A 24,641-nucleotide genomic window follows, 5' to 3' on the forward strand; every position below is an offset into this window, starting at 1 on the left:
AACAGTACTTTGAAAGGAAAAAGTACTGATCAATTTTATATATCTCTTGCAGATTCATGTATTTGTGGATTTCTAAGACTGCCTTTGGCACACTGGTGGGAAATGGTTTCTGTCTCCCTGTGAAAAGTGATATGAAGTCATAGTTGTGAGGTCAAATAAACTCTGGGCCTTTAGAGATGATATCTTAACACTGATAAACTAGTAAGTTGTAATAAGATGGTCAGGAAATGATCAGTTTTAAGGATTTATTACCTTTGGCTTAAAATTATTTTTTTTATTGAAGTATAGTTGATTTACAAGGTTGTGTTAATTTCTGCCGTACAGAAAAGTGACTCGGTTATACACATAAGTACATTCCTTTTCATATTCTTTTCCACTGTGGCTTATTCCAGGATATCAAATGGTATCCTGTGGTATACAGTAGGATCCTATCATTTATCCATTCTATATGTGATAGTTTGCATCTACTAACCCCAAATGCCAGTTACCTTTGTTTTTAATATAATTTATTGCAAGCATATATAAATTGATCTTTAATATAGTTTATTTAACTGGCTCACAAATTTCTTGGAAACTTATGAGCTGGTAGGAGCCAGCTCCAGTACACCACTGGATATATTATACACAGGGAAGTAGATTAGACCTGTTTAAGCCAGATGAGTGGTATAATTGCTTTTGTATTCATTCAAGATTCTGCTGCTAAAATGCATTGCATTAGAAATGTATGCCAGCGGTACCAGCTGGAGCCCATTCAGATTTGTGTGACCCCATGATGACCCTATCTTCCCATGACTCTGAGTATCCTAAGTCATAATCAACCATAACTCTGTGTGACCCCATTGTGACCCTATCTTCCCATGACTCTGAGTATCCTAAGTCATAATCAGCCATAACTCAAGTCGTAAAATCCCAGTACAGGTGACAATACCAGACCTACAAGCCCCCCTGACCCTCAGCTGTGCCACTCAGTGTCACGGGCCCCGCTGGTGGCCCTCAGTCACCATTTGATTCCAGCACAAGCCTCTGTCTCAAGGCAACAGGGAAAACAGGAAGAGAGGTGAGTCATTGACTGTGTTAAAGAAGATCAGAGACTACATATGGAACTATATTTTTTCTTCTCCTGATCTAAAAATAACTTTCTGAAAACTTACAAGACAAAATTGGTACTGGTAACCAGCCTAAAGAAAAATGCCTTCAGAGTTTATCCCCTCATACATCAGTTACCATAGTTCTGTATATTGGGAGCCAGAAATTCAGAAGGTATTTTGAGATATGACTTCTCATTATTTGAGCCCTAAAGAAAATTAACATCACTTGTGTCTGCTTCCTGTTGAGCTTCTAACGTGTATAAATTGTGCAAATAATAGAGCATCATGGATGAGCTGGAATACAAACTTGAAGAATCTAGTATGTGTGGTTTGGTAATAATGTATTAATATGTTATTACCATATATATACCTATATATTAATTATAATTACAATATATACAATATATTATATTGTATATAAAAATAATATAGATTATATAATTACAAATATTATATATAAATATATATGATGTTATATATAATATACATAATGCATTATATATAGTTATAGGGTTAGGATTAGGGTTAGTAAAGGTATATTATATTATACATTATATTTATATATATATAGTATATATCATTATAGGTATATATATATTAAATACATATATAATTATAGGTATATTATATGTAATATATACCTATATGTAATATATATTATATTATATACCTATATATAATATATACCTAAATTACATATAATATACCTATATATACCTATATATAACATACCTATAAAAATACATGTTTATATATTATATATAATATACCTATAATTTTATATATTATATATAATATACCTATAATTATATATAATATGTATATTATATATAATATTTGTAGTTATATATATTATATAATTATATAATATATACATTATTTATATATAATTTATATATATTATATATTATATGGGGCTTCCCTGGTGGCTCAGAAGTTAAAGTATCTGCCTGCAATGTGGGAGACAATTATATAATACTATTCATATATTAATTAATATATTAATTATAATTAATATCATATATTATTATGAATATATATTAAATAAATACATATTATATATAATATAAATAAATATATAAAATATAGAATATACCTATAATTGCATATATTATATGAATTATATGTCAATTTATATATTAATATTATATATTCATATATTATTAATATATAATATACCTATATATTAAATGTGATTATATATAATATATCAATTATATATATTAATATATAAAATATGTACATAAATATTATATATATTAATATTAATATTAAATATGTATATATAAATATATACTTTATATTAATATTATATATATTATAAACTTATTATAACAAATAAATGTTACATATTAAGTATTATTTTAGTATTATCTCATAGTAAATGTATTATAATAAATAAATATTATATATATTAATATATTATTAATGTATAATATACCTATATGTTAATTATAATTATATATTAATACATATATTATGTAATATGTATATAAATATACTATATATTATTAGTATATACTATATAATTAGTATATATAATTATATATAGTATATTTATATATAAATATAAAATGTATATACATATATATGAATATTTATATTTATATATTAATATTACATTATAATAAACATATTATAGATTTATTATAAACGTTACATATTAAATATTTCAATATTATTTTATAATAAATTTATTATAATAGATAAAATAAATATTATATATTGATATATTATATGCCTATATAATTATAATTATATATAGCATATTAATTATATATAATACATAGATTATATATACTATATATTGTATATATATATATTTTATATATAATATACCTATATATTACTTATAATTATATATTGTATATATTAATTATAAATATATATTATATAAAAGTATATGATTATAATTAATATATAAAGCATATATATTAATACATGCATTAAGTCAGCAAAACCTAACCAATAGCTAGAAGGGTATTTGGCATGATGGCTTATACTTTGGTCAAGAAGGAGCAGTGAATCCAAGGAGCCTGGGCTCTGTGGTGCACATGCTCGCACACGCTGTGAGGAAGAAGGATGCACATACAATGACAAAGTGTATCACACCAAGTCCAGTTCCTCTGCGAAACCCTCTCACCCCCTGAGAGGTGTATAGTGGGTTGATTGGTATTCCTTCAAAAGATCTGCCCACCATTTTCTGGAACCTGTGAATTGATATTATTTGGGGGAAAAAGAAAGGGTCATTGCAGCTGTAAGTACGTTAAATATCTAGGGATACCATCCTGGGTTATCTGCGTGGGCCCTAAATCCAGTAAGGAGTATTTTGACCAGCAGCACCCGGGGGAGAGCCCCAGAGGGAAGATGGAAGCAGTGATGCGAGTGGTGCTCCAATCCCGGTGCACGCCAAGGGGCAGCAGAGTCCCCAGAAGCAGGAAAGGAGTCTTCAGAGCACGGTCCTGCTCGTCCCTTGATTCTGACTTCCGTCCTCTTGCCTGTTGTAAGTCACCCCGTTTGTGGAAATTGGTTACTGTGGTTCCCGGAAACTAATACAAATAACAAAACTGATTGGCAAATGAATGTCTCTGGATGACTAAGGAACCACCCAGTTCTGTTATGGGAGATTGTGTAAAGATGGGCCACAAGAAGGGGATTTTAACTTTTCATCTGGAAAAGGGCACAGCAGAAATTCAGAGACAAATAAGGATGTAGCTCAATCGGCAGTGATGGGAAGTGTCAACACTTTTTTTTAATTGGAGTATAATTGTTTTGCAATGTGGTGTTAGCTTCTGCTGTACAACAAAGTGAATCAGCCCCATGCAGATATACACCCCACCCTTGTGGGCTTCCCTGTCACCCACATCCCTGTAGGTCATCACACAGCACTGAGCCGAGTGCCCTGAGCTCTACAGCAGCTTCCCACTAGCGATCTGTTTTATACATGGCAGTGTATGTATGTCAAGTCCTCTCTCTCTCTTTGTCCCACGCTTCCCTTCCCACCCCTCTCACCACGACCACATGTCCATCCCTTATATCTGCATCTCTATCCCTGCCCTATAAATAGGTTCATCCGTCCCACTTTTCTAGATTCCATAAGTATGTGTTAATACATGATATTTATATATCATATGACAGTTTTTCTCTTTCTGACTTACTTCACCCTATATGACAGTCTCTAGGTCCATCCACATCTCTACAAATGACCCACTTTTCCCCTTTTCATGGGTGAGTGATATTCCATTGTATATATGTATCACATCTTCTTTATCCATTCATCTGTCAGTGTATATGATCTTATTTGCAAAACGGAAGTAGAGACAAAAGAAATTGTGAACAAATGTATGGAAACCAAGAGGGAAAAGAGGATGAATTAAAAGATTGGGATTGACATCTATACATTACTGATACTCACGTGTAAGATAGATGACTAATGAGAACGTGCTGCATAACTCAGGGAACTCTACTCTATAAAGGCCTAATGGGAAACCAAGCAGGGAGAGTGGGTGTATGCATGTGTAGAAGTGATTCAGTTTGCTGTACACCTGAAGCTAGCACAACATTGTAAATCAGCTATACTCCAATAAAGTTAAAACAACAACAAACAAACAAACAAAAAAAACAAGCAGGGACAATTGATCCAATCGCTTGGAAACAAAATATTACACTTCCTAGGACCTGTACATTGGAGAGTTCAAAGGAGCAGTTTGGTCACATCTATTTTATTCAGTGTTGAGCAGAAATAATCACCGTGTTGCATTTTTCACGTTCCTGTGGGAATTAACTATGTGTTGCCCCCATGGATTTTGATTTCTGTCACCCCTGTGGATGGAACGTCTCCGTTGATACAGGTGTCAGGAACACATTTTGCAAGGCAAAAAGCTGAAAACATCTCTGACAGTTATGTTGGGCCACATTAGACAGCAAATGGCAATTGGGGAGATATTGCTTGGATGACAAAATGCTAGAAATTTCAAATCATGATGGGAGTGAGTGATTCAATATAATCCATAAAGTTGGCACTGTCCCAGAAAACCCAGATGGTGAAGACGAGGCATTAGCAGCTCTTAATTTCTTAGCTTTGGGTAACTGAGATGAGAGAAAAATCAACAATGCATTTGTTTTTACCAAAATATCATTCTAGGAAAAATGAGTGCTATTAATTAAATCTCTAATTAATGGTACTCAGAGTGCTGCAGTCTCTCGATGGGAAAGCACCTGTATTAAACGTGGTACACTCACTGCTCAGGGTTTATGGACTCAGAGCATGAGGCTTCAAGGGCTGTAGGATTCAGTCCCCTCACTTGGTGGGTGTGGAAACCGAGGCAGAAGACATGTCATCGTAGGGATGGGAGCCTGCAGCCTGAGTGGACCTGGACCTCTGAACTCCCATCTGCGTCCTTCTGAACCAGCCACGCTCTTCAAGGGCTCTTTCTGACACTGACTTCCCTCTGCAGACAGCAGCGTCCTGGGGCACTCCTGTAGCTCCAGCTGCTTATCGCTGGTCTCAGCCTTTTTCCTAGCTTCTTATCAGAGGCAAAGCTTTAATTGCCTCAACACAAAGTCAGTTCTACTTGAAAGACGAGACCGGTCGGGGAACTCCATTCCTCAGTGTTCTCAGACATCATGAGTGGTCTTCCTTGCAGAATCTCCAACTCTAAATCATTCCCTTTAATTACCAGCTTTTCTTTCTCTAGAATCACTACCAACATGTAACGTAAACGCCTTTTGGCTCCCAAAATGCAAACTCTAAATTGAAACAAAAAAAACGTTGCAAAGAAGACTTTAAATAAAAGCCCATAAATTCTTTTCATACATAACTAATGCCAAGCAGGACCTGAATTTTCAGACACATTGTAGCAGAAAGCCTGGCACATAAGATTTTGAATGGAGAAGATGTTAATTCAAATCTCACCCACTCTGTCTGAGCTCTTGGCTACAGTTTGTGCCAGTAAACCAGGAAATGCTTTTCTCTCCAGCAGGATAACCACATGGAGTAATTAACTCATTTCTCTGTGGGTTCATCAGAATAAAATGAGGGTGTGGGGTAGAGTATAGCCTTCACACCAGTTTCCATTTTTCTTTCTTTCCTGCAATTCCTAGGGCCATTTACTGCAGAAAGCTTCTGAGGAGCTAATTTCTGGCCTAGGAGTAATACAAAGACTCCCTTTCCTGTCTGTTGATTTACACCGTTTTGGAGCCTGGGAATGGCCCTGGCCGTCTTCCAATTATAAACATGCTCGCAGCCAGGGCTGAAACCAGGAGGATGCTCTTCAAGGCGATGAGGTTCCTAATGCAAATACCTTCGGAATTCTGTTGCTTCCTCAGTGGGGATTTATCACAGTGTTCACTGCCAGGGATTCCCTGGTAGCTCAGTTCGTAAAGAATCTGCCTGCAGTGCAGGAGACCCCAGTTCGATTCCTGGGTTGGGAAGATCCCCTGGAGAAGGGATAGGCTACCCACTCCAGTATTCCTGGGCTTCTGTTGTGGCTCAGCTGGTAAAGAATCTGCCAGCAATGTGGGAGGCCTGGGTTCAATCCCTGGGTTGGGAAGATCCCCTGGAGAAGGGAATGGCCACCCGCTCCAGTATTCTGGCCTGGAGAATTCCACAGACAGTCCACGGGGTTGCAAAGAGCCGGACACGACTGAGCGACTTTCGCTTTCACTGCTAGAGCCAGATGCAGACTCTGTGTCCCAGGGACTGCTCCAGGAATGCAGAATTGGGAACCAGAACAGGTTACCAAATGTGCTGGATTTCTGGCCCAGATTCAGCCACAGATTTATTGGGAAAAATACAACATCAAGGGGATGGGAGACTACATTTCCCCATGAGTAGGACCTCACATTTTCAGCAAGCACGTGGCCCGTGGAAAGTGGATGTGGGTGAGGGTGGCTGACCTGGGTATTAACTCCCCTGGTTTCATGTCCCCTCAAATTACCCATGAGCTTACATGCCATCCATGAAAGTCCCAGGTGTTTACATTCTAGAACTTGGGTAATGATTCTACACTCTGACTGCCTACCTAGGACTCATTTATTATTTTTTAAGAAAATTTTAAAAACTTGTTTAGTTAGTTAATCGGGCATCTGTTTTTGGCCGTGCTGGGTCTCTTGCTGTGTGGGCTTGTCTCTGGTTGCGGCCAGTGAGGGATACCCTCTGGCTGTGTGCAGGCTTCTCACTGTGGCAGCTCCTCCTGCCGTGGAGCGGGCTCCAGGGCACACAGGCTCAGTAGTCATGGCTCCTGTGCTCTGGAGCGCCCACTCAATGCTTGTGGCCACAGGTTTAGCTGCCCTGCGGTGTGTGCGATCATCCCAGACCGGGGATCAGACCCGTGGCTCCTGCATCGGCTGGTGGATCCTTTACCACTGAGCCACCTGGGAAGCCCCGTCATTTCCTCTAAACACATGTAATGGGTACCTACTGTGTGCCAGGGCACCCCCACGGCTGATGGCGGTGTTGCCAGTAACTGGCCTGTTGCCTCTGTCCTGCTCATCATCGTCCCCACTGGCATCTAATGGATTTATTTAGCTCCTTCAAATCTGACTGTCGTTTTGCTTCTCAACTCAGCCCCACTTCTTTGTTCAGTTAAACCCAGAGGTTTCACTCTCAATTGGAGCCTGAACTCCCCAAAATTAACCAATAGAGCTGTAAAGTTTTGGTTGTTGTGGTTCAGTCACTAAATCGTGTCCAACTTTATATGACCCCATGGACTGTGACACGCCAGGCTTCTCTGTCCATCACCAACTCTCAGAGCTTTCTCAAACTCATGTCCATTGAGTTGGTGATGCCCTCCAACCATCTCATCCCCTGCTGTCCCCTTCTCCTCCTGCCTTCAGCGTTTCCCAGCATCAGGGACTTTTCCAATGAGTTGGCTCTTTGCCTCGGGTGGCCAAAGTATTGGAGCTTCAGTTTCAGCATCAGTCCTTTCACTGAATATTCAGAGTTGATTTCCTTTAGACATGACTGGTTTGATCTCTTTGCAGTCCAAGGGACTTATTGGTAAGTCTGTTTGTATAGACAAGAGCCAAGGACACTGGACAATCCTGTAACTGTGGTAGATCTGAAATTCATTCAGAGTAACTCAGGAATCTCCCTTTCTCCTTTCCTCTAATAAAATAATTATACACCATTAACTAGTTTCTAATATATTTTGTGAAACTCCCATCACTGCTCATAAGCAGGAAATAAAGCAGCATCAGCCACCACAGCAAAAACAATACATTCTAAGCTTGTTCGTTAAAGGTATATTAGTGTCTTCCAGTTTAAAATACTTTGTTTTGAGTAGACTCTGTTTCTTCAGTTTAGGAGTCTCCATTTGTAAACCCGATTTCTTTTTTGAAAAACATAGTCTTCCAAGAACGTTTCCTCTCTCTTTTTTCTTTTGTCATCAAAGTGTAGGAGAGACTTTACCCAACTTGGTGCCCTGGGCTATGGGGGCCTGGGGTCCCTTTGTTGGCACTTGCTGATGGCTTTCTGTTGAGGCTAGCTCAGTGACCCTGAGGCAGTGTGTTGACCTTTGACCCCACAGTGACGGATGTCACCTTTCAGTGATGAGGCCGCCTGCGCACGTGGCCTGAAGTTCACCGTGCCCGCGCCTTCCACTGCCGCCTGGTCCTGACCTCAGCCCCATCAGCCCCTCGTGACTTACGTGCTTCACGTCCCTCTTGCTTTCCAGCGTCCAGTCCTCAGTCTGAGCCGTCAGGACCCTCGCCCTGCATTACTTTGATCCTTCAGTCGGCACATTGATTCTCAGATTTTCAGCTATGTCTCCTGTCCTTCCTACAGGCCTGTGGGTGTTTCTGAACCTTCACCAAGTTATGAGCAAGCAGTAGGGAAAGAGGGAAGCGCTGTTTCTGGACTGTGATCCAGACACTTCATAAAAATGCAGTGCGCAACCAGAGCCACCGTTCTATCGATCGCGGCATTCTTACCTCATCTAAGCACGCAGAAATTAAGTTATTAAGGAATGCCATGAGGAAGTCATTTTTTAGAGTTCTATTCAATTAACTTCACTGAGAAAGATGAGAAGCGTTTGGCTCTGGTCACAGCTCCCTGTGAATGATGCTCTTCCCCGTCCTCAGAATGTGTTGGACACAACAGAGAGGAAGCAGAACGCCAGCTTGCTGCTCTTGGACTCTCCTTCGAGCTCCATGGGATTTTTGTTGTGGAGTTTCTACCATCAGAAATCTACTGCCCCACTAAGCCCATGTTCGGGGTGTTAGGACACTGAGTCCCAGAGAAACCATGACTTTACCCTATTCTTATCTTGTTGACATTTCTTTCTGTAACTAATTGTGTCTTCCCAGAGGCTGGTGGGATTTGTGTTTTTCCTTATTCTGTGACAGGAACTGTGCATCCATCAAATTCTCCCCGTTCTGTAGAGTAAAACTCTGCTCAGACCTCCAAGCTCTGCTCTCGATATGTAAAATGCAATGAGCAAAGTATTTTGTCTTTAAACAAAACCTGGGCTTTTCAAGACTGTTCTCATGCTACAGACTCAAGAAAAAAAAATTTAAGTTAAAAAAAATTAAACTTAAAGCTAAACAACAATTTCCTTTTTCTAGGCATCATCTGACTTCCCTCAGACAAGAAGTCTTTAAATCAGAAGCCAGAGGCAACATGATATATGGAGATGGGGGAAAAAAATTCATTGTTTAGACATCTCCAAATAGTATGTTCTATAAAGGACAAGGTGCCCAGGGCCTAGCTCAGCACCTGCTGCACAGTAGGCATGCAGCAAATGTGAACTGGGTGAAAGGATAGTTTCATTAGCTTTTATTCAGATTACTCTTGATAGCACACTCTAGCCATCCCACTTTCTGTGACGTCCACTGCAGAAGGCATGTGAATGAATGAAGTGTGTCTACACTGGACCTGAATAGGGTGTAATCCCATGTTTCCTCAGTCCCACCCAAGCCCCTGAGCTTCAGCTGCATCACCTCACTCCTGACGCAAGAATTCTTCACGTGTGGTACACGAGTTCATCTAATGCCTCTATGTGGCTCAGCCTCCCTCAGGGACGAGGGCCAGGACTTATCGGGGCCTCCACTGAGGCTGCGTGGGAGGGACCTCAGCCTCTCCAAGTCGAGGTCCTCCTGGATCAGCTGCCAGAGGTTCTGGCTTCACAGAAAGACCAGGAAACACAACCCCAAAGTGCCCAGGGGTCAAGGCTTTGTACAGATATCTATGTTGAGATGATGATGAGAGTCTATGTGAAAACTTGAATCAATGAGCTTGCAGTTGAGAAGAATTTCAGGCTCTATGAGGGTGGACATAATGGCTGATTCTAACCTCAATGTTCAGATCTCATCAGGACGTGATTCTGGGGTGGGGGCTGTCTGTCTGGCCCCCTGTCCCTCATGACCAAAGGCTTACTGCCCTTGTCAAGGCCATACATTGTTGAAATATACGATTAACATCTTAAAATCAAGCCTTTTTAAAGATGGTAAGAGGGTTTGGAGTAAGTAAAGTTTTAGGTGGAAGAGCATATAAGATAAGGTTCCGTTTCCCTGGTGGCTCAGTGCAGGAGAAGTGAGTTTGATCCCTGGTCCAAGAAGATCCCCTGGAGAAGCAAAGAGCAACCCACTTCAGTTCTTGCCTGTAAAACCCCATGGACAGAGGAGCCTTGTGGGCTACAACCCATGGAGTCAGACACAACTTAGCAACTGAACAACAACAGGGTAAAGGCCGCCTCACACTGCGTGTTTGTAAAGTATATACAACAGACCCTGCCAACACACAGCTCACCGCACACTGATGCTGTTAAACCCTAATGCCGTTAGCATGTTAAATTTTTAGTGCATTTCCAGTTAAGAACTGGTGAAAGCCTTAGGGAAGTATCTCTGCCCTGCTGTTCTTTTCTCGTTCTGGTTTTCAGTCATTCAGTGAGTGTCTTCTAAGCCCGTCTGTTCCCAGGCCCAAGATGTGTGTTTGATTGGTTGCCTTTCTCACCCTAACAGCAGAGACATTTCAGTTCTTTCTTAGCAGTGTCCAAGGTTCGTGTTGATAATCCAGCAGCTTCATTAACTGTATGTGCAGAGCTTTCTCCTTTGATTAATACCTTCTATGCATTTCACTTCAGTTCTGGAACTGAAGGAAGTTTGCGTTTCTAATGTCTGCTTATCTGAAGACTTTCCTCTGAGGGTTTTATTATAACTTGTTCTCTCTCTTTATTCTCAATTCTTGCAACTCTGAAATCTGTCCCTCTGCATTGGAAAACAATGGTAAAAGCACTTTCCAGCAGGATACAACTACAAAAGGGCTTCTGTCAGTCCCCCAGGCATAGAAATTATTTCTTGATAATTCTTATGTTATTGTCAAATATTTCTGACCTCGTGTATCCATGTAAAGTATTCTTGTTTAACTCTTCTTATGTATAATTACGTAAAATCACTAGAGGAGTAATTTTATTGGTAACAGTGAAAGTTCTCTGCAGACAACAGAACTGTAGAGAGGACTACGGACCTTTACAGGAGGAAAATAGAAGTCCCAGGTTTGGGTAGCAAGCCAATGGTTTCATCAGTCAGTTAGGTCAGTCACTCAGTCGTGTCTGACTCTTTGCAACCCCATGGACTGCTGTATGCCAGGCCTCCATGTCCATCACCAACTCCCGGAGTTTACTCAAACTCATGTCCATTGAGTCCATGATGCCATCCAACCATTTCATCCTCTGTTGTCCCCTTCTTCTCCTGCCTTCAATCTTTCCCAGCATCAGGGTCTTTTCCAATGAGTCAGTTCTTTGCATCAGGTAGCCAAAGCATTGGAGTTTCAGCTTTAGCATCAGTCCTTCCAATGAGTATTCAGGACTGATCTCCTTTGGGATGGACTGGTTGGATCTCCTTGCAGTCCAAGGGACTCTCACAAGTCTTCTCCAACACCACAGTTTGAAAGCATCAATCCTTCAGCACTCAGCTTTCTTTATAGTCCAACTCTCACAAGGGTCTCATGCTCAGTTGCTAAGAAGATCAAGGTCTGGGCTAAGATAGAATGTCTGGATAGAAAGGACTTTGGTTGCATGGTTTAATCAACGCACATAGTAAAACTGTGATCTCTAGGAACTGAGGCTAAGACTTGGAAGTCAGATGCCTGGGGGAAGATGTAGGGACTTCTGAAGGCTAAGACTTGGAAGTCAGATGCCTGGGGGAAGATGTAGGGACTTCTGAAGGCTAAGACTTGGAAGTCAGATGCCTGGGGGAAGATATAGGGACTTCTGAAGGCTAAGACTTGGAAGTCAGATGCCTGGGGGAAGATGTAGGGACTTCTGAAGGCTAAGACTTGGAAGTCAGATGCCTGGGGGAAGATGTAGGGACTTCTGAAGGCTAAGACTTGGAAGTCAGATGCCTGGGGGAAGATGTAGGGACTTCTGAAGGCCACAGTGACTGAGTTGGTGCTTGTGGACCCCAGGATGGGGAAGAAGTTGAGGGGAGTCTAGAAGAAGACAGTTGTGTAAGAGAGTTGACTGAAGAGAGGCCAAAATGATAATTAAAAATTTAACTCATGTTACCATAAACCCCTTCAAAACCCTTTGGTGTTACCTTGGTACTAAATATAAGCTTCTCAAACTTTAGAAATTAACTGCTGTTGAAAATTCCTAGTCTGTGCTGCATAGATTCTGATGATTCATTTGTAAGGTCAGACTCGGAAGTTACTTCTTTATGTAATAGCCCGAGTGATTTGCCCACATTTTTACAAACACTGTACATCAGGATAAAGTCCAAATTCCTGACCATAAAAATGAGCGTCCTCTAGATTTTTTCAAGGCTATTTAAGCATTTGTTCTTCTTTGTTAAGTCATTTGTAATACCACCGAGGTTGAACCTTTCCCTTTATAAAACATTGCATCCCACAGCATTGTAATAGAGCTTTCAGAAAATAAGAACAGCTTCTCAACTGCACACCTATCCTTTTCTACAAATAGTGAGCAATTTAAAGATAGGGACGAGCACTTGCCTCTGATTTCTCAGTGCTCAGTACAGCGCTTAGTTTAGAATAAGCTCTCAAAGTCAGTTCTACTGGAACCTTCCTAGACTGTTAGTGGGAATATAAATGGGTGCAGCCTCTATGAAGAACAGTGTGCTGGTTCCTCAAAAACCTAGAAATAGAGCTACCGAATGCTCCTGGGCATTTATCCAGAGGAAACCATAATTCAAAAAATACACGCCCCCACTTCCTTCCCTCTCATTGCTTCTCCATCAACAGTGTCTTCCTGCACACCTGTACACGAGGTCCTGGACCCCACCCACCTCACCGAGTTCCACCCGAATGAGGGCTTGTGACTGACCTCACCTCACCCTGGCTCAAGGGCATCACGGAGAAATCCTTCACCAAGCTGAATGGCACCCAGCTGCACTTCAAGCCAGCCTAATAGCTGACAAGGAGCCCAGCCTGGAGGTGTTCAGCTCCCACTGAGGCCTGAAGGAGTGGCTGGAGGCAGGAATGTCCAACTCTCTGCCTGAGATGCTGCTGCCCAGGGCTCCTGGAGAACCTGTGGGTCGTTGCCTGGGGCCTCTCCCTGAAGTGCCCAGTGGTGATCAGGTATGGCGTTAACATCCTGCAGCTGGTGGGCCACAAGTGCGTGATGGTATATAATAATCATCTTAGTTCTGCATGAGAAAGAATTCAGGAGTGTGAGTTATGTTTACAACAATTTGGAGGTGGGTCAGAGAGGATCTTGCTGCGATTTGTGTTGGGGAGTGTTTTGCCTGTGTATTTCTCTGGGGGTTTTGTCATTTCTGACCTTGCATTTGGGTCTTAGGTCCCCTTTGGGTTTATTTTTGTGTGTGGTGTGCTTTTGCGTGTAGCTGTCCAGTTTTCTAGCACCACTTGTTGAGGAGGCTTTCTCTTCTCTGTCGTATATTCTTGCCTCTTTGTCAGTGGTGGGGTGACCGTGGGTGTTATGTTTATCTCTGGGCTTTCTATCTTGCTGTCTTGTTCCATTGATCTATGTTTTCATTTTTGTGCTGGTGCCATACTGTCTCGATTGCTGCGGCTTTGTGATATAATCTGAGGTCTGGGCGCCTGGTTGTTCCAGTTCGTTTTTCTTCTTAGGATTGTTTGGCTGTTCAGGGTCTTTTGTGTTTCCCTGCAGATTGCGGAACTTTTTGTTCTGGTTCTGTGAAAAATGCCATTGGTCATTTGATAGTGATTGCACTGAATCTGAAGATAGTATACAGAGTGAAGTAAGTCAGGAAGAGAAAAACAAATATATTAAGGCATATATATGGAATCCAGAAAAATGGTACTGATGAGCCTGTTTGCAGGGTAGGAATAGAGACACAGATATGCAGAATGGACTTGTGGACATAGCATGGGAAGCGAAGAGTGGGAGGCACTGAGAAAGCAGCATTGACGTGTATACTCTGCTGTGCCATGCCATGCTAGGTCATTTCAGTCATGTCTGACTCTGTGTGACCCCAAGGACTATAGCCCTCCAGGCTCCTCTGTCTGTGGGATTCTCCAGGCAAGAATATTGGAGTGGGTTGCCATTCCCTCTTCCAGAGGATCTTCTCCACCCAGGGATCAAACTCACGTCTTTATGTCTTCTGCATTGGCAGGCGGGTTCTTTACCAATAGCATCATGTCACTTCAGTTCAGTTCAGTTACTCAGTCATGTCCGACTCTTTGTGACCCCATGGACTGCAGCACGCCAGGCCTCCCTGTCTATCACCAACTCCAAGAGTTTACTCAAACTCATGTCCATTGAGTCAGTGATGCCATCCAACCATCTCATCCTCTGTTGTCCCCTTCTCCTCCTGCCTTCAGTCTTTCCCAGCATCAGGGTCTTTTCCAATGAGTCAGTTCTTCGAATCAGGTGTCTGAAGTATTGGAGTTTCAGTTTCAGCATCAGTCCTTCTAATGAATATTCAGGACGGAGCTCCTTTAGGATGGACTGGTTGGATCCCTTGCAGTACAAGGGACTCTCAAGAGCCTTCTCCAACACCACAGTTCAAAAGCATCAATTCTTCGGTGCTCAGCTTTCTTTATAGTCCAACTCTCACATCCATACATGACTACTGAAAAAACCATAGCTTTGACTAGATGGACCTTTGTTGGTAAAGTAATGTCTCTGCTTTTTAATAATATGCCATCTAGGTTGGTCATAACTTTCCTTCCAAGGAGTAAGCGTCTTTTAATTTCATGGTTGCAGTCACTATCTGCAGTGATTTTGGAGCCCCCCAAAATAAGTCAACTACTGTTTCCCCATCTATTTGCCATGAAGTGAAGGGGCCAGATGCCATGATCTTCATTTTCTGAATGTTGAGTTTTAAGCCAGATTTTTCACTCTCCTCTTTCACTTTCATCAAGAGGCTCTTTAGTTCTTCTTGCTTTCTGCCATAAGGGTGGTGTCATCTGCATATCTGAGGTTATCAATATTTCTCCTGGCAATCTTGATTCCAGCTTGTGCTTCATCCAGCCCAGTATTATGATGTACTCTGCATATAAGTTAAATAAGCAGGGTGACAATAGACAGCCTTGATGTACTCCTTTTCCTATTTGGAACCAGTCTGTTGTTCCATGTCCAGTTCTAACTGTTGCTTCCTGACCTGCATACAGGTTTCTCCAGAGGCAGATCAGGTGGTCTGGTATTCCCACCTCTTTCAGAATTTCCACAGTAGGTGTTTTTATTAAGTGGTGTGTGCACTCAAATGCAGTTGCAAACCAAAGAAATATGATCACTGGCCCCATGGACCCCAACCATCACAGCTACTATGGCAACAACCATTGCTGAAATTGGCTTATTGAATGTACACTGAATTTAAAATTATACAAATAGAACATGGCTTTATTTTCCTCCCATAAGGCATTCAAATGCACTTTATTATATCCTACTTCTGTGTGTGTGTGCGTACACACACACACACACACACACACACACACACACGTGTTGCCATGACAACAGAGAAGTGGGATCACCCATCGAGACCTGGGGTGAGGTTATCAGTGATGCCTGATCTGACGCTTGAAGGTTACTAAGGAGAGCAGGTATGAGGAGGCATTGGCAGCATAAAAACGCAGACCAAAGGGCTGAACTGTGACACAGCAGCTTTACGAATGGATGCATGAGTTATTACTATTATTATTACTATTGTCTAAGGAAGAAAAAGGGAAAGTACCATGAAATTTTAGAGTTGGAAGACATCCTGGAGTTCATTTAGTGTCATTTTCCCAGCCACTTCAAGACTTCTCACTCAGAGTCCTAGCACACCACTCCACGCAGCATGCTCCGCGCTGCTTCTCAATGCCCATGAAGGTCACTGACATTCTAAAAGCCAAATATAAAAGCAGGAACTCCAGTGCCGGAGTATATTGTTCAGGACTGTGCCTTCCTCTTTTTGGATTCCCCATGGTGCACAGAACTTTCCTTGAGGCAAAGTAAGTATTCACTCTATGGGAGCCTACTTAAGACAGGCACCCTGGAAGCAGTTCAGTACATTGTGAAAAGCAATCATTTCAGTGACTCCATGGCATTCCAGCCTTGCATGATTTTTCCGACAATTACTCTTACTGTAGGACTAACTGAATGCACAAGTGAGTTTAGTGATCAGGACCCTCTACGGTTTGTATGATGTGAAGAAAAACCACAGACTTCTTGTAGAGGCCGAATGTACAGTGATTGGCTTAAAGTGGAAATTACTCATCCACCCTTAATTTGGGTAACTGATAAGCCTAAAGCAGGTAAGTGCTCAACATACAAGACACAACTAGCAAATTATAAAAAAAAAAAAAACTCATTTTACACACACTGAAATGCTGGTAAGTAACTTAGACATATGGAAGTTTTAGAGTTATTTTGGTCTTTATAAGCTATTTATTTCAATTCTTTTTTTTTTATTACTTGAGGCAATTATAGCTTAGAACATTTTATTCTTCTCTGAAGTTGGCCTAAAAGTCAGTTCACTTCATTAATTTTAGCGGGTAGGTCTAGTTACAGCACAGATTTTTTTGAGTCAGTGCTTTGATACATGTACAATAATCCATTGTCCTTTATTAAAACAACAGAGAAAAGAAAAGAATAAGTTTTGAAGGGCTCATGTTATCTTCTTCTGGAGTATTTGCCTATAAAATATGTATGTTCTATGCAATAAACTTAATTGCTTTAATTCACACTTTATGTTTCACATTAGGAGGACATAGGTGTTTTGTGAATGGTACTAGCATTTTTAATAAGATATTAAGAAATAATAGAATCGTTACAATTATCATAAACCTTTCTTAAGCAGTGTAGAGCTATTTTCATTTTTGTTGCCACATGAATCCATCCCTCAAACTCAATGAAAGTATGGAACTACCATATATGTTTAAAAATAATATCCTGAACATAAGAAAATTTATTACAAGTGAGAGATTAAAGGAAAGTTTTAAGCTACATGTAATTGTTCATTCAGTCAGCATTTATTGAATGCCCAGTATGTGAGAAGGCAATGGCACCCCACTCCAGTACTCTTGCCTGGAAAATCCCATGGACGGAGGAGCCTGGAGGGCTGTGGTCCATGGGGTCCCTGGGCGTCCGACACGACTGAGTGACTTCACTTTCACTTTTCACTTTCATGCATTGGAGAAGGCAATGGCACCCCACTCCAGTACTCTTGTCTAGAAAATCCCATGGACGGAGGAGCCTGGTGGGCTGCAGTCCATGGGGTCACACAGAGTCGGACACGACTGAGCAACTTCACTTTCACTTTTCACTTTCATGCATTGGAGAAGGAAATGGCAACCCACTCCAGTGTTCTTGCCTGGAGAATCCCAGGGAAGGGGGATCCTGGTGGGCTGCCGTCTATGGGGTCACACAGAGTCGGACACGATGGAGCAACTTAGCATGTGACAAACAGTTTGATTCTTATTTGTATAAAATATACAAATATCTCTGCTCTCATGGAAATATAAACTTTAATATAGATCTAACCATTCATTACATTAGTATAATATTTAATTCATTTAGTTACATATGCCCATTTAGTATTACATAAGGCAATGGCACCCCACTCCAGTACTCTTGCCTGGAAAATCCCATGGACAGAGGAGCCTGGTAGGCTGCAGTCCATGGGGTCTCAAAGAGTCAGACACGACAGAGTGACTTCACTTTCACTTCTCCCTTTCATGCATTGGAGAAGGAATTGGCAACCCACTCCAGTGTTCTTGCCTGGAGAATCCCAGGGACGGGGGAGCCTCGTGGGCTGCAGTCCATGGGGTCGCTAAGAGTTGGACACAACTGAGCGACTTCACTTTCACTTTCACATTAATAGCAATTTTGACTATTCTCTTTTCCAATTTCATGTTTCAAAAACAATTGTATTCCAACATTTACATACAATTTTAAAAATTAAAAAATTACGACATTCATCTAGCATATAAGAATATGGTTCTGTGTTTACATTCTCATGATTTATGTATTTATAACTGGAAGTTGACATTCATCTAGCATATAAGAATATGGTTCTGTGTTTACATTCTCATGATTTGTGTATCTATAACTGGAAGTTTGTATTTCTTAAGCTCATGACCCATTTCACCCATCCACCCTCATCCTCAGCAACCCCCATTCTGTTTTCTGTATCTATGATTTTGGCTTTATTTTGTTTTGCTCTTTTGTCCTGATTTTTAGATTCCACATGTAAGTGAAATCATACAGCATTTGTCTTTCTCTGACATTTTGCTTAGCACAATTCCCTTTGTGTGAGTGTGTGCTAAGTCGATTCAGTCGTGTCTGACTCTGTGACCCTATGGACTATATATAGCCCACCAGGCTCCTCTGTCCATGGGATTCTCCAGACAAGACACTGGAGGGGGTTGCCATGCCCTCCTCCAGGGGATCTTCCCAACCCAGGGATCGAACCCAGGTCTCCTGTGGCTCCTGCGTTGCAGGCGGGTTCTTTACTGCTGAGCCACTGAAGAAGCCCTTAATTCCCTTTAGGTCCACTAATTTCGCTTGGCAAGTTCAGTTCCATTCAGTCGCTCAGTCATGTCCGACTCTTTGTGACCCTATGAACCGCAGCATGCCAGGCCTCCCTGTCCATCACCAACTCCTGGAGTCCACCCAAACCCATGTCTATTGAGTCAGTGATGCCATCCAACCATCTTATCCTCTATCATCCCCTTCTTCTGCCTTCAATCTTTCCCAGCATCAGGATCCTTTCAAATGAGTCAGCTCTTCACATCATGTGGCCAAAGTATTGGAGTTTCAAATTCAGCATCAGTCCTTCCAATGAACACCCAGGACTGATCTCCTTTAGGATGGACTGGTTGGATCTCCTTGCAGTCCAAGGGACTCTCAAGAGTCTTCTCCAACACCACAGTTCAAAAGCATAAATTCTTTGGTGCTCAGCTTTCTTTATAGTCCAACTTTCATCCATATATGACCACTGGAAAAACCATAGCCTTGACTAGATGGACCTTTTTTTTTTGTGACAAAGTAATGTTTCTGCTTTTTAATATGCTCTCTAGGTTGGTCATAACTTTCCTTCCAAGGAGTAAGCATCTTTTAATTTCATGGCTGCAATCACCTTCTGCTTGGCAAGAGTTAGTTCTTTTTTATAACCAAGTAATAATCCCTTGTATATATGTCTCCTCTTCTTTATCCATCCATCCACTGAGGTTGTTTACGTATTTTGGTAACTGTAAATAATGCTGCAATGAACATGGTCAGGTGCAGATATCTTTTTGAATTAGTGTTTTCATTTTCTTCTTTTTTTAAAATATAAATTTATTTATTTTAATTGGAAGTTAATTACAATATTGTATTGGTTTTGCCATACATCAACATGAATCCACCATGGGTGTACACGTGCTCCCCATCCTGAACCCCGCCTCCTCCTCCCTCCCTATACCATCCCTTGGGGTCGTCCCAGTGCACCAGCCCCAAGCATCCTGTATCGTGCATCAAACTTGGACTGGCGATTCATTTCATATATGATATTATACATGTTTCAATGCCATTCTCCCAAATCATCCCACCCTCTCCCTCTCCCACAGAGTCCAAAAGACTGTTCCATACATCTGTGTCTCTTGTGCTATCTCGCATACAGGGTTGTCGTTACCATCTTTATAAATTCCATATATATGCATTAGTATACTGTATTGGTGTTTTCTTTCTGATAAATATCCAGAAGTGGAATGGCTGAATCATATGGAAGTTCTATTTTTAATTTTTTGAGGAACCTCCATACTGTTTTCTGTGGTGACTGCGCCAATTTACATTCCCACCAGGAGTGTACGAGGGCTCCCTTTTCTCCATTCTTGCCAACATTGTTGGCATTTGTTGTTATTTGTTCTCTTTTTCATAACAGCTATTCTGATAGGTGTGAGGTGACATCTCATTGGGGTTTGATTTGTACTTCCCTTATAATTAATGTTGCTAAGCATCTTTTCATGTGCTAGATTCTGGGTGCATGTGGCAGCTTTAGCAAGGGGCCAGGAGGATGCTGTGACTCCTCGTGTGTGCTTGCCCCAGCTGGGGGGTGGGTGAGTGCTACAGCAGCTGGCTGTAGCAGGGCAGTGGGTGCTTTCTGTATCCGTGTGTAACCACCTGTGCTCGCAGGTGGGGGGAGTCCAGTAATGCCTTCCCCCAATGCCTCGGTCCCCAGGGAGAGTTTCATCTGTCCCCCACCCCACCAGCTGATGCTCCAAGATTAGCAAACGAATATTCTTCAGTCAGATGGGGTGTCTTTTGTGCTGAGTCCCGGAGTAACTGAGACCACAGCAAGTCCTTTGAAAGGGGAAATGCAGTCTTCTACAGCCCTCTGGGGCCTTGGACACAAGCCCCAGTGGTTTTCTGCAGGCATGAGGAGGCCCATCTCTCTGATGCTTGTCCAGGGGTAGGGATGCCTGGCATGGAGCACAAACCTTTTCTCTGGGAGAAGCTCAAACCTGTGAGATCCGTCGCTGTTGCGGGTCACCACGAGGGGCGGGGCTCTGATGAGCCCACATCCCCACCTCTCGCCCCATCTCACATGGTGCTTTCACCCTGCTTGTGCAGGAGTAGTTCAGCCAGTCTGCAGTTCTTTTCAGAGGACATCATTCCATGTGCAGCTGGCATGCGCTGTGTCCCGGGAGCGGGGCGGGGTGGGGGGGGGCAGTGCTTGAGTTCAGGATCTTTCCATGCCAACGTCTTGGACTGCCATCTCACTTTTATCTAAATTGGGATGATTATGCTTTGCTACAAGAACCCGTATGTATATCAGTATCAGTATTATTTACCCATTCTTACTGTGGGTAGATATACATGGCTTCTATCAAGTAATTACTTATTATTATGCCTTTTTAAGTGATTATTGAAAGGCTTTTTTACAATTATATCCGACGATGCAATGGTTATAATACTAATTACTAACACTGTAACTGTTAAATGTATAACAAGTTTTAAAATATTTTCTTACTGATTTTGTCAAGTGACCTCTACAAACATTAAACTACCATTGGTTGGTACTATTTTATGGTAATGCATCTTCCCCAAAGTTTTGTTTTTAAGAAACAAAACCATTGAGAAAGATTGCCCAAATATTATTACAACTTCATAAAGACTTAAATAAAGATAACTGCTCTGCTAGGGAAGAATTTTTGAGGAAAATGCATTCCCCTTATGTTTAGATATACGTGGTAGAAATACCCATCGTTATGACTTTGCCTTCTCCATGAACTTTCTGTTTTCCCACATTCTTTCTTGGGTCACTTTTTTTACAAAGGAGATTTTAAGTGATAATGCCTTGTTGGTTTCTATGATTCTATCAATACTCTCTTTATAGAGCAGCTTAGGGCGTTCTGCGTCAGTGGACAGAGTTTCTGCTTCACGAGGCTTCCTTGCGAGCTTGGCAGCGAGATGACCGGAGTCAGCAGTCGCTGCAGAGCGGAGGCAGGCCCTGGCTTACGCTGTTGGCAGCATACAGTGGGCAGAGGTCGTTCCGTCAGCGGATGCTTACTGAGCGTCTGCTGAGACGCCGGAACTCGGCTCACGTTGACCGTGCGTTCTGAGCACACCTTGTCGGTTTCACACTCTCAGCATCAGCTCTTTCCATCAATTTTTGGTTGTTTTATGTTTTTGTGTTTTGTTTTTTAACTTTTACAATGCTGTGTTGGTTTCAGTCATACAACAATGTGAGTGAGTGAGTGGAAGCCGCTCAGTCGTGTCTGACTCCTTGTGACCCCACGGACTATTCAGTCCATGGAGTTCTCCAGGCCAGAATACTGGCGTGGGGAGCCTTTCCCTTCTCCAGGGGATCTTCCCAACCCAGGCATCAAAACTCAGGTCTCCTGTATTGCAGGTGGATTCTTTACCAGCTGAGCTATCAGGGAAACCTCGGACAATGTGAACCACCCAGAACTACACATACATCCCCTCCTCCTGAACCTCCCTCCGTCGCCATCCTGCCCGCCTCCCATCATCACAGCCTGGGCTCCTGCGCTGCGCGCAGCTTCTCACCAGCTGCCCCTCTCAGCCCGGGGGCGTATATATCTTGATGCGGCTTCCTCCCTTTGTCCCCCCTCTCCTTCCCCCACTGTGTCCACAAGTCCATTCTCCAGGTCTGCGTCTCCATTCCTTCCCTGAAAACAGGTTCATCAGGACCATTTTTCTAGATTCCATACATATATACATTAATATGCTGTGTTTATTTTTCCTTTTCTGATTTACTTCACTCTGTATAACAGGCTGTCGGTTGTTAAAATATGTAAGCTAAGGGTCCATTACAATAAGTTGTCCCACGACTCAGCTCCAAAGTCAAAGTGACATTTTTTTTGAGAACCATCAATATTATGATTTACCCATTATATGTGATGGAATTAGTCTTCAAACTGCTTTTCTGACAGGTGATTTTGCTTGATTAACATGGTTATAGGAAAATCCCAAGATCAACACTGTCAAAACCAAGCATCATTATATGTCTATGATTTGGAACACTCTAAAGATGATTAATTTGAGAAGAGAATGGGGACATTGCTTTTGAAAATACATGCCTTCTGTTTTATCGCAATATACTGTTGAACCATAAATAACCAGTGTTGAAATATATCGTCTTGTTGCTGAGATGTTTTGACATCTGGCCCTTCTGCAATAAAAACTTTGCATGCATTTTGCTTCCATAAATATATGTTGCTTCGTGCACAAAAACATGCCATTCTATATTTCATATAGCTGTTAAAGGTCCATTTTTAGAATTATGCAGATTTAGATGCACAATACAGAGTAGAAGTAACATTTTTTTATACAAGTCATAAAACTGGTAAATTGTTTCATAATTTCTCTTTACTAGAATAGCTTCCTTTGAACTGAAAAACTATTTTCAAGGCTTCTCATAAAAGTAAAATTATGAGTCAAAATGGTTTGCACAAAACAGATTTGTTTGTTTTACATATTTTGAATTATTCTAGAATTACCGTATGCTATTCTCTCATAATCTTTTGTTACAGAATCAAAAATAGAGCCATAGTTTAATAGAGCAGATGAAGCGACTACAGTCCCTACATAATGTGTGACAACTTTGCATCATATCAATTTGCTTAAAAGACTAAGCAAACTAAAATACTTAGTATTATAAGATATGTAGTTAAAAATTATACCTCTTAGAAGGATGATATCAACTGATGATTATACAGGAGAGAAATGTGTATTAAGCGACCATTCTAAAATTCCTTTCACTCAACAGCGATTCCCTCTGGGTCCATGACACACTCTCTGGTTAGTCTTGGGAAGAAACTCGCGGTTTATTTCCTAAACTCACAACTGGGACCACGGTTGCAAGGCTTAAACAAAACCTTTGCAGCACCCCACTTGCTGCGGCCAAGGTCAGGGTCCTGTGGCTGTGACAACTGGGCCGCGTTGGCCTCTCTGCCGTGGCAAGGATGGTCAGAGAGTCCTGGGTTCAGATCCCGTATCCTGCCCTGACACTGACATCAGAAATCGTTTCTGTTTCTCCTGAATCCCCAGAACCATGGCACTCAGGCTGCCATTGCAATCTGACCTTGCATGAAGGTATTCCAGCTCATATCCTGTTTCTCCAGCTGGACTGCATTTGCTTAAAAGGGTAAGGATTGCGCCTTGTTTATTGCTGTGACCCCTAATACTGTCTAGTCTAGGACTTTCCACGTGGTATGTACAGTAAGCTAACTGCTATAAACCTTCAAGTCGGGCACTTTCAAAGATGCGAACGTGCATCCGGTTCCAGCAGGAACCAGAACCCGCGCCACGGACGTCAGCACGAGCGCCGCTGCCGCCGGACTCCGTCTGCGCTGGCGACCCCTCAGCCCCGCCGTCTCCCCACCCACCCAGTCAGCGCTCTTCCTGCCTGTTCACCCGATGCCAGCCCTGGGTGCCAGCTGCTGTCCTCGACTACAGTGCTTTTCAGGGTGCTGTACTATAAGATTTAAATGTTTTGGTTATTCTTTTTTGTTCATTTTTAATGTATTATTTGTGTGAAACGTACTGTAAACCTATTACAGCACAGTATAAATAGCCACCTGTGTTAGATGGGCACCTAGGCTGCACTTGTTGGACTTATGAACAAATTGGACTTACAAACATGCTCTTGGAACAGAACTCATTCATATGTAGGGGACTTACTTTA

General features: G+C 41.7%; 1 long non-coding RNA gene across 1 annotated transcript in view; it reads left to right on the forward strand.

The window, feature by feature from the left end:
- Positions 1-874: 874 nt before the first annotated feature.
- The window catches only part of LOC132344080 (uncharacterized), a 74,189-nt gene continuing 50,422 nt past the window's right edge, over positions 875-24,641 (forward strand). Inside the window, exon 1 of the long non-coding RNA XR_009493198.1 lies at positions 875-1,057. This is a non-coding gene — a long non-coding RNA (uncharacterized lncRNA). The remainder of the gene's footprint in view (positions 1,058-24,641) is intronic.

Source organism: Bos taurus, chromosome 27 (assembly GCF_002263795.3).
Source record: "Bos taurus isolate L1 Dominette 01449 registration number 42190680 breed Hereford chromosome 27, ARS-UCD2.0, whole genome shotgun sequence".
Lineage (NCBI taxonomy): Eukaryota > Metazoa > Chordata > Mammalia > Artiodactyla > Bovidae > Bos > Bos taurus.